Source organism: Rhododendron vialii, chromosome 5a (genome assembly GCF_030253575.1).
Source record: "Rhododendron vialii isolate Sample 1 chromosome 5a, ASM3025357v1".
Lineage (NCBI taxonomy): Eukaryota > Viridiplantae > Streptophyta > Magnoliopsida > Ericales > Ericaceae > Rhododendron > Rhododendron vialii.
Window position 1 is genome coordinate 9,733,305 of NC_080561.1, and position 15,968 is coordinate 9,749,272.

Below are 15,968 nucleotides of genomic sequence, written 5' to 3' on the forward strand. Positions count from 1 at the left end.
CATTGGCTCCGTACCGCGGATAACCAAGCTACACACCCAACCTCGGTTCCGCCGTTCCGGTCTCCCGAGTATCCTCACAATGGTTCCGCCGCACCGGGTTCCCATTGGCACACAATTGCATTGGCTCCGTAACGCGGATAACCAAGCCACACACCCAACCTCGGCTCCGCCGTTCCGGTCTCCCGAGTATCCTCACAATGGTTCCGCCGCACCGGGTTCCCATTGGCACACAAAACACACACCACACAACGGGCTACCATGTCCGGCCACATTGCGGTTTCCAAAACATTTCACATTTTCAAAACACGCCTTTTCGTTAACCACACCCTAGGTGTCATGTTTCTAACTTTCTCGATTTTCGTGTCACGTTTTCATGCATAGACTCCGCGGTAGGACTTTTCACATACGCAACCATAAATCATTCATTGTAATCTAACAAGATCATCCAATTCTATATTGTTACTCATGCTCAAAACCATCTTAAAGATCAAAATACGATTTACTTCTATTCAAGTGTCAAATTCTATCTTTCGAAAATCGTTCTTTCTTTCTTTTTGAGAAATTCGATACAACATATGTTTATTTAAGACAAAGTCATTTATCTAACATGCTCATACCTCCATTAGTGAGATAAACTTATTGACAATCATGCATTTTAAACGATAGATAACCTTATCTACTTGAAACTAAACAATAGATAACCTTATCTACTTAAGGAAAACAATAAGGATATTGATACTTTGAATCAATAGCATTCTATTATCTAACGTACGATTCTTTACGTAGAGTTTAGGGAACAAGGGGTTATACTTATACTTAGGGAAGTGAGTAGAGAAAATCTACCTTGATCCGAAACTTAGTCGGGGCCGAATAAGCTAGTTGGAAGATTTCTACGGGCGTGGAAACTTGCAAATCTGGACCAAACTTTGGATGGCAGTAACTCGGTCAATATTTGGCCGAATACGATCGTTCTTGGGTCGAAGTTGAAGCTCTCGAAGTGCTCTACGACTTTCGTGAAGGAAGTTGATCCTAGAAACTACTTTAGGTAGGAGAAAAATGGTGATAAAGGCAGAGACAGTATGCTGTCAGGAAATGGAAATCCGAGATTTTTACTGAACTTCGGATGCCAATATCTTTGGCATTTCTTCACCGATTTGGATGGTTCTTGGGTCTAACTTGAAGGTTTCGAAGTGCTCTACAACCTTCTCGAAGGGAGTTGGTTCTAAAAACTAGCCTAAGCAGGGGAAAACTGAGGATTTACGAAGGGCAGTAGGCTGCCTGGAAAAACAGAAATGGTTTCTAGAGAGAAGTGAGAGCAAGAAGTGAAGGTGTGAGTTGAATGGAAGGCATGGGGTGCTATTTATAGCCAACACTTGAGCTTCTCCTTCCTCCTCTATGGCCGGCCCCCCCCCTTCTCTCCTTCCTCCCATGGATTTGCTCCATTGTCATGTCCAATCAAGCTTGAAAGCATGCCAAGTCTTCCATGACTTGTCACTTCCATTTGTAGGCCAAATCTTAGGTCATCATGAAGGGTTTTGGACTTGTCAAGTCTATGGGGAGGTTGCTTGCAAGAAAGAATATAATCATGGGCTAGCTTTGTACTTTGGAAGACTAGAATGGGTTGGCATGTAGTCAAAAAAATAGGCTTAAGGCTATAAAGGTTGCTTGTGTAAGTAATCAAAACTCATGCACACACTCCACCCCACTCTCTCCATCCGGCCTCCTCTCTCTCTCTCTCTCTCTCTCTCTCTCTCTCTCTCTCTCTCTCTTTCTCTCTCTCTCTCTCACTTGTATCTATATACATCCAAGAAAATCTAGGAAAGTAAGTCTAGGATTTTAAGACTAGAACATAAGCGTGCATGCATGGCAAAGCTAGTCTTGCTTCCCTTGGAAGCAAAATGATGGGATTCTTTGTATGACTTGTCTTGTCATGCTTATTGGTAAGTCAAAGGTCTATTAACCAAAGGACAAAAATTCCCCTAACAATTATGGACCAAGGGGTAAAGGAATATTGGTAATAATTTGATATGACTAGTCATGGGAATCTATTGTCCAAGGGATAATATTTTTCCTAACATTTATGGACCAAAGGTTAAAGTTTTCCCTTGCCTTTATTATCCAATAGGTAGGGTAAGTAATGATGCTAGGTAAAGTGAAATGACTAAACATAGGAATAAAATGATTACTCCTATAGTCTAATGGTTCAATAGGGTTCGGAGGGTTTCATAAGGCTCAAAGACGGTCAAAAAGGTCCATTTAGGGTTAGGAAATTGTAACTAGGTGGATTGGTAGTTCGGTTTCTTAAACTAATCGGTTAGAAACTAATCTTACTTGCCAAGTAAGATTTCCAGCCAAGAAATATAATTTAAAGATTTTATTTAATTCGTTAGGAAAATATACAAGTGCTTTTATAAGCATACTTGTCTTTAGAAAATGACTAGATTGTTCGGCGTGAAAGATATAATTTTATAAGTCTCAAATCTAATTATGACGGATTATTATAAAAAAAAAATTTTAGTAGCAATTCCAAGTAATTAAAATAAAATTTAAATATTTAACGAAATTTTTATTTACCAAAAATCAGGGTCGTTACAAACTATCCCCCTTAAAATAATTTCGTCCTCGAAATTGGTGCGTGACTACGGATCAGATTTCGTCGCTTTACTGGTCTCTGAATCATCGTCTATCCCCCTTAAAATAGGAGTAGGTCACCTTCAATTACTAGCGTGATGTTGAAATGATCATCTTCGCCACATGAGGATATCTCCATCGCGTAACCTTCGTGGATTTTGTTGACGGCTATTCCTCCTCCTGAAGTAATAATAGGTTCAACGGCGATCCTATGGGCTCCGTTTCTAGTTTTGTACAAGTATGCAGTGATAAATAGTTTAGGAAGAGCCTACCCATGCAAAGGGTAGATTCTCGAAGAGAATGGAACACAATACATGGGTATAGGTACCCTTGCAGTGTTGATCAGGCTTGGAATTTAGGATTTCAACTTATGACTGAACGGAGAGAGGTGATGTTAAGAAATGAAAGAACGCCCCCGGCAAGTCAAAAATGATTCTATAGGCAGGTTTAGGCCAATCAAGATTCGAATACTCTGGCAACCCACAAAATGCTTTGGCATCACACGGCTACTGTCTAAGGCTCCGGTATCTCGAAGTAAGACAACAGCGTTTCAGGCATCTCTCACAATCTTCTGCATGTTTTGTTAATCGAATTAAGCCTCATCACTTGCTTAACAAGACGGGGTTGAAGTTGCTTCAGTCGTCGAACAATTTGCCTCGTAGTACGCCTTTGATGAAGTTTCTATACCAACGTCAAATGCAAAACTTCTACCAAATCATCATGCGGACTCGTATCCCACAAGCATCTTCTTATCACGTCCCTATCAAATCAGCATGCTTCCCACCTAACGATATTAAACCCATTTCTAAACTAGGAAACAACGGATCGCTTGGGCAGAATCACTCCATTATTGTACAGCGTAAGTACTCCATCCTTATTCAGGGGGAAATCGAACATCTGCAAGCAAGTCCTACTATATTCTACAAACTCGGATATTATTAGCAAAGGCATTGAAAGAACCTATGCAGTCACGGGAAAATAAACCTGGGCAGCATCGACTTCTGGCAATAATTTCAGAGGTACGGCTATCTTGAAAACAAAATTTCAAAAATCCAAGATAATCCTAGATGTCGGGACGAGAATGACTGAGTTAAGTTGCCCTCAAGTAGCGCAAGCTTTTGATAAGGAATCGATGATACCTGGTTGGTTCAAGGAAGGGAACCCATCTCCTAAGGAGATTAGTTTCAAACAAGTTTGAATGATCGCACCATAAGAATGAAATAAGGAGTTTTTCCGAAATGATTTGAATATCATCAAGAGATGATATGAATTTATTGATTACGGACGAGGTGGAACAATTATCAATGATTGAATGGACCAATTAGTAAATCTCATTTATGGCATTGCCGATCATTATTGAAAGTGTCAGAAAAAGTTGTATCGGAAGATAATGGTTGCTATGATTCTCAAGGTTCAAAACTCAAGAGTCAATATCAAGAGTTACAAGAAATTCGAGGAATAGGGAAAGGTTATCCAACAAGTGATAACGGTTAGGATCAGTAACACTATAGAAGGTACTACTGAGTTGAATCGCTAGCCAATAAGGTTAGGTCACAAAAGATACTCAGGATTACGCCACTCTTGTCAATAAGTGTCGTAAAGAGTTAAAATGGATGATTTCATTACTTGAAGCAATGAGGGTTTTCTTCACAAGGATGTCAATTTCAAATAGAGATTTGAGAGAAGCAATGTAGTTAGGAAATGGTACGGATATGACTAGCCGATTGATATATGCTCCCTATCGAGATTTAACCGGCGGAAGAAATTGTCATTCCCTTTGAGCATTCCTAATCTGAACGAACTCTTCGACCTCAGTGTTCCCGGTTTGCGTCCGGTATAGGTGGTTAGCGTCCGCAGCCCTCGAACAGTTTTTCGCCTTCCTTTGTCGGTTTACGATTCTAAGGAATCTCATGGTGTTAGTGGTTAGAATGGAAGCTTTGGGAATAATGGTTAATCTTGTTGGCTTCAGACGTTGCGTTGGGATGCTCTTTTAACTTCTGCATCAATGTCGCCCTTGTTGCTTGCGATGGCGGCTTTACCGTTGGTGCTGGCATCTTGACTTGCTCTCGTAGTCCTCCATTTTTTAGTGTTAGAAGGGAGTTATTCACAATCTAGTTTCCTAACGGCGCGTAACTCGAAATCGCAAGGTTCTTACTCTTAGTGAAAGGGCTATGAGGTGAGAAAAGACCATCGAGATTTTGAAACGCGAACCAATTTTCAAAGCAGCAATGGAATATGATGCAATTTGAATTCGGCTATTGTTTCGGCTGCTTAGGCCTAAGGTTGGTTAGTGCTAAGAATGGCTACAATAGCTTAGTTAGACCTACTCTGCGTTTAGAGGGTCCTCCGTTATCGTATCCAATTCCGTGGCGTGTAATCACTATCTACGAGGGAAAATCGAAAGGGGTATTTTTTTTTTTTTTTTTTGTCTATTAAAACAAATGGTGTATCTTTCTAAAGGTCAAAAGTAATTTTATCACGTAGAATGCAACCGTACTCTTTAAAATAAAGCAAGTTCTTCATAAATAAAATGAAATTACAATCATAAACATAGAGTTCTACTATAAGGCAAGTAGGGACACGTACGTGAACAGAGATTAAGAAACATATAAGAATAAGTAGTAACTGAAATAAGCCCTTCATTAATAACATAGGAAGAGTACATATTTAAACAGATAGGAGGGATCCTAATTTTCGACATCCTATATCCCGAAGGATTACAATCGGCCTAAGATATGCCTAATTGGCATCCTCGGTATCTCGCCATCCTCGAGGTCCTCTACCATCTTTCGTTGTAAGCTTGGCGCAACTGACGTTCGTACTCCTTTATGACTGCGGCGAGTGCGACGGCCACGACGAGAGTCCCGTACCAGAAGGTGTTGAGACGGTTATTCACAGCGAACCACCGTGGCATGCCTATTGTGATCACCGCACAAAATATAATGAGGGCGAAGAGTTGCAACCATAAGGTTTGGATTGTTATGAGGATTTCGGCTCGTTCGATTTCTCGGAACAAGGCGTCTTCCGGAAATCCTCGTCGTCGGGTTGCCATGGCTCGGCTCGGTTTGGTTCGGGTTGATAGGATAGTATGGAGATTTGGAGGAGTTAAGATGGTGAGAGGGATGAAGAAATGGAAGTGGTGGTGGGGTATATATATAGGGGACGGAAAAGGTTGGTGGAGGAGGGAAAAGATTGAAGATTTAAATTTGAAGTTTGAAATTTGAATTTTTGGAGGTTGAAATTTGAAGGTTAGGGGGGGTGCGGTTTGCCGCGCCTAATGGGGTTGTGCTCGGCACTCGGTGCTAGGTTCCGCTCTCGTCGTTTAAGAGGTGTGAAAAATATTTATCCAAAAACGAGCCGCAAAGGTTTACTAACACCAAAAAAAAAAATGTTTTTTTCGAGTTTCTAGGTTCCACATTCGATTCTTGATTTAAGTCATCATCCAATTGTTCGGGAATTCCCAGCTCGGCTGTACTGCCAATTCCGCGCCTTGCTTCAATCCGAAGATTGTTTTGACAGAATTCCACCCAATTTGGGACGGTAAACTTAAACTCAATTCACGTTTGTGCAACGGTCAACTATCTCGTGGTTCTACCCATTCTACCCATGGCCGAGGTTTTGAACCTAAAGCTCTGATACCAAGTTGTAACGCCCCCAATTTTGGGTACGTTAAAGAAAACATTTTATTACAAAAACAAGGTGAGTCTGGCTCATTATTACAACATAACTCTCAAAAGAGTAATTTTATTCAACAAAAGGAAGGTAGACTAGGGTTCCTATCTACAGCTCCACCTGCTCCTTCATCTTAGCCAGCTCCTCAGCTCCAAAAGTCTCCAAGGTGTACTGTTTATCTTGATAATCTACAAAGTTTGACACATTATACCAGCGTCGCCACCGATATAATATGTCAGGGTCACCAAAAGGTAACACCGTGAGCTACAACGCTCAATAGAACAAACTCATACCCGCTAACCCATAACTTACAAACAACAGGTTATACAATCATCGATTTCCACATGATACATGTATATACAGCTAACAATGACACATCCACATTCGTTAATCATCTATCGTTGGTGTCCAAGATTTCCGTGTTTCTCCTACGCGACTCATCGTAGACCGTGTCAACATTTCAACCTTTCAAAATCATTTGTATTGGCTCCGTACCGCGGATAACCAAGTTACACACCCAACCTTTCAAAATCATTTGCATTGGCTCCGTACCGCGGATAACCAAGCTACACACCCAACCTCGGTTCCGCCGTTCCGGTCTCCCGAGTATCCTCACAATGGTTCCGCCGCACCGGGTTCCCATTGGCACACAATTGCATTGGCTCCGTAACGCGGATAACCAAGCCACACACCCAACCTCGGCTCCGCCGTTCCGGTCTCCCGAGTATCCTCACAATGGTTCCGCCGCACCGGGTTCCCATTGGCACACAAAACACACACCACACAACGGGCTACCATGTCCGGCCACATTGCGGTTTCCAAAACATTTCACATTTTCAAAACACGCCTTTTCGTTAACCACACCCTAAGTGTCATGTTTCTAACTTTCTCGATTTTCGTGTCACGTTTTCATGCATAGACTCCGCGGTAGGACTTTTCACATACGCAACCATAAATCATTCATTGTAATCTAACAAGATCATCCAATTCTATATTGTTACTCATGCTCAAAACCATCTTAAAGATCAAAATACGATTTACTTCTATTCAAGTGTCAAATTCTATCTTTCGAAAATCGTTCTTTCTTTCTTTTTGAGAAATTCGATACAACATATGTTTATTTAAGACAAAGTCATTTATCTAACATGCTCATACCTCCATTAGTGAGATAAACTTATTGACAATCATGCATTTTAAACGATAGATAACCTTATCTACTTGAAACTAAACAATAGATAACCTTATCTACTTAAGGAAAACAATAAGGATATTGATACTTTGAATCAATAGCATTCTATTATCTAACGTACGATTCTATACGTAGAGTTTAGGGAACAAGGGGTTATACTTATACTTAGGGAAGTGAGTAGAGAAAATCTACCTTGATCCGAAACTTAGTCGGGGCCGAATAAGCTAGTTGGAAGATTTCTACGGGCGGTGAAACTTGCAAATCTGGACCAAACTTTGGATGGCAGTAACTCGGTCAATATTTGGCCGAATACGATCGTTCTTGGGTCGAAGTTGAAGCTCTCGAAGTGCTCTACGACTTTCGTGAAGGAAGTTGATCCTAGAAACTACTTTAGGTAGGAGAAAAATGGTGATAAAGGCAGAGACAGTATGCTGTCAGGAAATGGAAATCCGAGATTTTTACTGAACTTCGGATGCCAATATCTTTGGCATTTCTTCACCGATTTGGATGGTTCTTGGGTCTAACTTGAAGGTTTCGAAGTGCTCTACAACCTTCTCGAAGGGAGTTGGTTCTAAAAACTAGCCTAAGCAGGGGAAAACTGAGGATTTACGAAGGGCAGTAGGCTGCCTGGAAAAACAGAAATGGTTTCTAGAGAGAAGTGAGAGCAAGAAGTGAAGGTGTGAGTTGAATGGAAGGCATGGGGTGCTATTTATAGCCAACACTTGAGCTTCTCCTTCCTCCTCTATGGCCGGCCCCCCCCTTCTCTCCTTCCTCCCATGGATTTGCTCCATTGTCATGTCCAATCAAACTTGAAAGCATGCCAAGTCTTCCATGACTTGTCACTTCCATTTGTAGGCCAAATCTTAGGTCATCATGAAGGGTTTTGGACTTGTCAAGTCTATGGGGAGGTTGCTTGCAAGAAAGAATATAATCATGGGCTAGCTTTGTACTTTGGAAGACTAGAATGGGTTGGCATGTAGTCAAAAAAATAGGCTTAAGGCTATAAAGGTTGCTTGTGTAAGTAATCAAAACTCATGCACACACTCCACCCCACTCTCTCCATCCGGCCTCCTCTCTCTCTCTCTCTCTCTCTCTCTCTTTCTCTCTCTCTCTCTCACTTATATCTATATACATCCAAGAAAATCTAGGAAAGTAAGTCTAGGATTTTAAGACTAGAACATAAGCGTGCATGCATGGCAAAGCTAGTCTTGCTTCCCTTGGAAGCAAAATGATGGGATTCTTTGTATGACTTGTCTTGTCATGCTTATTGGTAAGTCAAAGGTCTATTAACCAAAGGACAAAAATTCCCCTAACAATTATGGACCAAGGGGTAAAGGAATATTGGTAATAATTTGATATGACTAGTCATGGGAATCTATTGTCCAAGGGATAATATTTTTCCTAACATTTATGGACCAAAGGTTAAAGTTTTCCCTTGCCTTTATTATCCAATAGGTAGGGTAAGTAATGATGCTAGGTAAAGTGAAATGACTAAACATAGGAATAAAATGATTACTCCTATAGTCTAATGGTTCAATAGGGTTCGGAGGGTTTCATAAGGCTCAAAGACGGTCAAAAAGGTCCATTTAGGGTTAGGAAATTGTAACTAGGTGGATTGGTAGTTCGGTTTCTTAAACTAATCGGTTAGAAACTAATCTTACTTGCCAAGTAAGATTTCCAGCCAAGAAATATAATTTAAAGATTTTATTTAATTCGTTAGGAAAATATACAAGTGCTTTTATAAGCATACTTGTCTTTAGAAAATGACTAGATTGTTCGGCGTGAAAGATATAATTTTATAAGTCTCAAATCTAATTATGACGGATTATTATAAAAAAAAAATTTTAGTAGCAATTCCAAGTAATTAAAATAAAATTTAAATATTTAACGAAATTTTTATTTACCAAAAATCAGGGTCGTTACAAACTATCCCCCTTAAAATAATTTCGTCCTCGAAATTGGTGCGTGACTACGGATCAGATTTCGTCGCTTTACTGGTCTCTGAATCATCGTCTATCCCCCTTAAAATAGGAGTAGGTCACCTTCAATTACTAGCGTGATGTTGAAATGATCATCTTCGCCACATGAGGATATCTCCATCGCGTAACCTTCGTGGATTTTGTTGACGGCTATTCCTCCTCCTGAAGTAATAATAGGTTCAACGGCGATCCTATGGGCTCCGTTTCTAGTTTTGTACAAGTATGCAGTGATAAATAGTTTAGGAAGAGCCTACCCATGCAAAGGGTAGATTCTCGAAGAGAATGGAACACAATACATGGGTATAGGTACCCTTGCAGTGTTGATCAGGCTTGGAATTTAGGATTTCAACTTATGACTGAACGGAGAGAGGTGATGTTAAGAAATGAAAGAACGCCCCCGGCAAGTCAAAAATGATTCTATAGGCAGGTTTAGGCCAATCAAGATTCGAATACTCTGGCAACCCACAAAATGCTTTGGCATCACACGGCTACTGTCTAAGGCTCCGGTATCTCGAAGTAAGACAACAGCGTTTCAGGCATCTCTCACAATCTTCTGCATGTTTTGTTAATCGAATTAAGCCTCATCACTTGCTTAACAAGACGGGGTTGAAGTTGCTTCAGTCGTCGAACAATTTGCCTCGTAGTACGCCTTTGATGAAGTTTCTATACCAACGTCAAATGCAAAACTTCTACCAAATCATCATGCGGACTCGTATCCCACAAGCATCTTCTTATCACGTCCCTATCAAATCAGCATGCTTCCCACCTAACGATATTAAACCCATTTCTAAACTAGGAAACAACGGATCGCTTGGGCAGAATCACTCCATTATTGTACAGCGTAAGTACTCCATCCTTATTCAGGGGGAAATCGAACATCTGCAAGCAAGTCCTACTATATTCTACAAACTCGGATATTATTAGCAAAGGCATTGAAAGAACCTATGCAGTCACGGGAAAATAAACCTGGGCAGCATCGACTTCTGGCAATAATTTCAGAGGTACGGCTATCTTGAAAACAAAATTTCAAAAATCCAAGATAATCCTAGATGTCGGGACGAGAATGACTGAGTTAAGTTGCCCTCAAGTAGCGCAAGCTTTTGATAAGGAATCGATGATACCTGGTTGGTTCAAGGAAGGGAACCCATCTCCTAAGGAGATTAGTTTCAAACAAGTTTGAATGATCGCACCATAAGAATGAAACAAGGAGTTTTTCCGAAATGATTTGAATATCATCAAGAGATGATATGAATTTATTGATTACGGACGAGGTGGAACAATTATCAATGATTGAATGGACCAATCAGTAAATCTCAGTTATGGCATTGCCGATCATTATTGAAAGTGTCAGAAAATGTTGTATCGGAAGATAATGGTTGCTATGATTCTCAAGGTTCAAAACTCAAGAGTCAATATCAAGAGTTACAAGAAATTCGAGGAATAGGGAAAGGTTATCCAACAAGTGATAACGGTTAGGATCAGTAACACTATAGAAGGTACTACTGAGTTGAATCGCTAGCCAATAAGGTTAGGTCACAAAAGATACTCAGGATTACGCCACTCTTGTCAATAAGTGTCGTAAAGAGTTAAAATGGATGATTTCATTACTTGAAGCAATGAGGGTTTTCTTCACAAGGATGTCAATTTCAAATAGAGATTTGAGAGAAGCAATGTAGTTAGGAAATGGTACGGATATGACTAGCCGATTGATATATGCTCCCTATCGAGATTTAACCGGCGGAAGAAATTGTCATTCCCTTTGAGCATTCCTAATCTGAACGAACTCTTCGACCTCAGTGTTCCCGGTTTGCGTCCGGTATAGGTGGTTAGCGTCCGCAGCCCTCGAACAGTTTTTCGCCTTCCTTTGTCGGTTTACGATTCTAAGGAATCTCATGGTGTTAGTGGTTAGAATGGAAGCTTTGGGAATAATGGTTAATCTTGTTGGCTTCAGACGTTGCGTTGGGATGCTCTTTTAACTTCTGCATCAATGTCGCCCTTGTTGCTTGCGATGGCGGCTTTACCGTTGGTGCTGGCATCTTGACTTGCTCTCGTAGTCCTCCATTTTTTAGTGTTAGAAGGGAGTTATTCACAATCTAGTTTCCTAACGGCGCGTAACTCGAAATCGCAAGGTTCTTACTCTTAGTGAAAGGGCTATGAGGTGAGAAAAGACCATCGAGATTTTGAAACGCGAACCAATTTTCAAAGCAGCAATGGAATATGATGCAATTTGAATTCGGCTATTGTTTCGGCTGCTTAGGCCTAAGGTTGGTTAGTGCTAAGAATGGCTACAATAGCTTAGTTAGACCTACTCTGCGTTTAAAGGGTCCTCCGTTATCGTATCCAATTCCGTGGCGTGTAATCACTATCTACGAGGGAAAATCGAAAGGGGTATTTTTTTTTTTTTTTTTTGTCTATTAAAACAAATGGTGTATCTTTCTAAAGGTCAAAAGTAATTTTATCACGTAGAATGCAACCGTACTCTTTAAAATAAAGCAAGTTCTTCATAAATAAAATGAAATTACAATCATAAACATAGAGTTCTACTATAAAGCAAGTAGGGACACGTACGTGAACAGAGATTAAGAAACATATAAGAATAAGTAGTAACTGAAATAAGCCCTTCATTAATAACATAGGAAGAGTACATATTTAAACAGATAGGAGGGATCCTAATTTTCGACATCCTATATCCCGAAGGATTACAATCGGCCTAAGATATGCCTAATTGGCATCCTCGGTATCTCGCCATCCTCGAGGTCCTCTACCATCTTTCGTTGTAAGCTTGGCGCAACTGACGTTCGTACTCCTTTATGACTGCGGCGAGTGCGACGGCCACGACGAGAGTCCCGTACCAGAAGGTGTTGAGACGGTTATTCACAGCGAACCACCGTGGCATGCCTATTGTGATCACCGCACAAAATATAATGAGGGCGAAGAGTTGCAACCATAAGGTTTGGATTGTTATGAGGATTTCGGCTCGTTCGATTTCTCGGAACAAGGCGTCTTCCGGAAATCCTCGTCGTCGGGTTGCCATGGCTCGGCTCGGTTTGGTTCGGGTTGATAGGATAGTATGGAGATTTGGAGGAGTTAAGATGGTGAGAGGGATGAAGAAATGGAAGTGGTGGTGGGGTATATATATAGGGGACGGAAAAGGTTGGTGGAGGAGGGAAAAGATTGAAGATTTAAATTTGAAGTTTGAAATTTGAATTTTTGGAGGTTGAAATTTGAAGGTTAGGGGGGGTGCGGTTTGCCGCGCCTAATGGGGTTGTGCTCGGCACTCGGTGCTAGGTTCCGCTCTCGTCGTTTAAGAGGTGTGAAAAATATTTATCCAAAAACGAGCCGCAAAGGTTTACTAACACCAAAAAAAAAAATGTTTTTTTCGAGTTTCTAGGTTCCACATTCGATTCTTGATTTAAGTCATCATCCAATTGTTCGGGAATTCCCAGCTCGGCTGTACTGCCAATTCCGCGCCTTGCTTCAATCCGAAGATTGTTTTGACAGAATTCCACCCAATTTGGGACGGTAAACTTAAACTCAATTCACGTTTGTGCAACGGTCAACTATCTCGTGGTTCTACCCATTCTACCCATGGCCGAGGTTTTGAACCTAAAGCTCTGATACCAAGTTGTAACGCCCCCAATTTTGGGTACGTTAAAGAAAACATTTTATTACAAAAACAAGGTGAGTCTGGCTCATTATTACAACATAACTCTCAAAAGAGTAATTTTATTCAACAAAAGGAAGGTAGACTAGGGTTCCTATCTACAGCTCCACCTGCTCCTTCATCTTAGCCAGCTCCTCAGCTCCAAAAGTCTCCAAGGTGTACTGTTTATCTTGATAATCTACAAAGTTTGACACATTATACCAGCGTCGCCACCGATATAATATGTCAGGGTCACCAAAAGGTAACACCGTGAGCTACAACGCTCAATAGAACAAACTCATACCCGCTAACCCATAACTTACAAACAACAGGTTATACAATCATCGATTTCCACATGATACATGTATATACAGCTAACAATGACACATCCACATTCGTTAATCATCTATCGTTGGTGTCCAAGATTTCCGTGTTTCTCCTACGCGACTCATCGTAGACCGTGTCAACATTTCAACCTTTCAAAATCATTTGTATTGGCTCCGTACCGCGGATAACCAAGTTACACACCCAACCTTTCAAAATCATTTGCATTGGCTCCGTACCGCGGATAACCAAGCTACACACCCAACCTCGGTTCCGCCGTTCCGGTCTCCCGAGTATCCTCACAATGGTTCCGCCGCACCGGGTTCCCATTGGCACACAATTGCATTGGCTCCGTAACGCGGATAACCAAGCCACACACCCAACCTCGGCTCCGCCGTTCCGGTCTCCCGAGTATCCTCACAATGGTTCCGCCGCACCGGGTTCCCATTGGCACACAAAACACACACCACACAACGGGCTACCATGTCCGGCCACATTGCGGTTTCCAAAACATTTCACATTTTCAAAACACGCCTTTTCGTTAACCACACCCTAAGTGTCATGTTTCTAACTTTCTCGATTTTCGTGTCACGTTTTCATGCATAGACTCCGCGGTAGGACTTTTCACATACGCAACCATAAATCATTCATTGTAATCTAACAAGATCATCCAATTCTATATTGTTACTCATGCTCAAAACCATCTTAAAGATCAAAATACGATTTACTTCTATTCAAGTGTCAAATTCTATCTTTCGAAAATCGTTCTTTCTTTCTTTTTGAGAAATTCGATACAACATATGTTTATTTAAGACAAAGTCATTTATCTAACATGCTCATACCTCCATTAGTGAGATAAACTTATTGACAATCATGCATTTTAAACGATAGATAACCTTATCTACTTGAAACTAAACAATAGATAACCTTATCTACTTAAGGAAAACAATAAGGATATTGATACTTTGAATCAATAGCATTCTATTATCTAACGTACGATTCTATACGTAGAGTTTAGGGAACAAGGGGTTATACTTATACTTAGGGAAGTGAGTAGAGAAAATCTACCTTGATCCGAAACTTAGTCGGGGCCGAATAAGCTAGTTGGAAGATTTCTACGGGCGTGGAAACTTGCAAATCTGGACCAAACTTTGGATGGCAGTAACTCGGTCAATATTTGGCCGAATACGATCGTTCTTGGGTCGAAGTTGAAGCTCTCGAAGTGCTCTACGACTTTCGTGAAGGAAGTTGATCCTAGAAACTACTTTAGGTAGGAGAAAAATGGTGATAAAGGCAGAGACAGTATGCTGTCAGGAAATGGAAATCCGAGATTTTTACTGAACTTCGGATGCCAATATCTTTGGCATTTCTTCACCGATTTGGATGGTTCTTGGGTCTAACTTGAAGGTTTCGAAGTGCTCTACAACCTTCTCGAAGGGAGTTGGTTCTAAAAACTAGCCTAAGCAGGGGAAAACTGAGGATTTACGAAGGGCAGTAGGCTGCCTGGAAAAACAGAAATGGTTTCTAGAGAGAAGTGAGAGCAAGAAGTGAAGGTGTGAGTTGAATGGAAGGCATGGGGTGCTATTTATAGCCAACACTTGAGCTTCTCCTTCCTCCTCTATGGCCGGCCCCCCCCTTCTCTCCTTCCTCCCATGGATTTGCTCCATTGTCATGTCCAATCAAGCTTGAAAGCATGCCAAGTCTTCCATGACTTGTCACTTCCATTTGTAGGCCAAATCTTAGGTCATCATGAAGGGTTTTGGACTTGTCAAGTCTATGGGGAGGTTGCTTGCAAGAAAGAATATAATCATGGGCTAGCTTTGTACTTTGGAAGACTAGAATGGGTTGGCATGTAGTCAAAAAAATAGGCTTAAGGCTATAAAGGTTGCTTGTGTAAGTAATCAAAACTCATGCACACACTCCACCCCACTCTCTCCATCCGGCCTCCTCTCTCTCTCTCTCTCTCTCTCTCTCTCTCTCTCTTTCTCTCTCTCTCTCTCACTTGTATCTATATACATCCAAGAAAATCTAGGAAAGTAAGTCTAGGATTTTAAGACTAGAACATAGGCGTGCATGCATGGCAAAGCTAGTCTTGCTTCCCTTGGAAGCAAAATGATGGGATTCTTTGTATGACTTGTCTTGTCATGCTTATTGGTAAGTCAAAGGTCTATTAACCAAAGGACAAAAATTCCCCTAACAATTATGGACCAAGGGGTAAAGAAATATTGGTAATAATTTGATATGACTAGTCATGGGAATCTATTGTCCAAGGGATAATATTTTTCCTAACATTTATGGACCAAAGGTTAAAGTTTTCCCTTGCCTTTATTATCCAATAGGTAGGGTAAGTAATGATGCTAGGTAAAGTGAAATGACTAAACATAGGAATAAAATGATTACTCCTATAGTCTAATGGTTCAATAGGGTTCGGAGGGTTTCATAAGGCTCAAAGACGGTCAAAAAGGTCCATTTAGGGTTAGGAAATTGTAACTAGGTGGATTGGTAGTTCGGTTTCTTAAACTAATCGGTT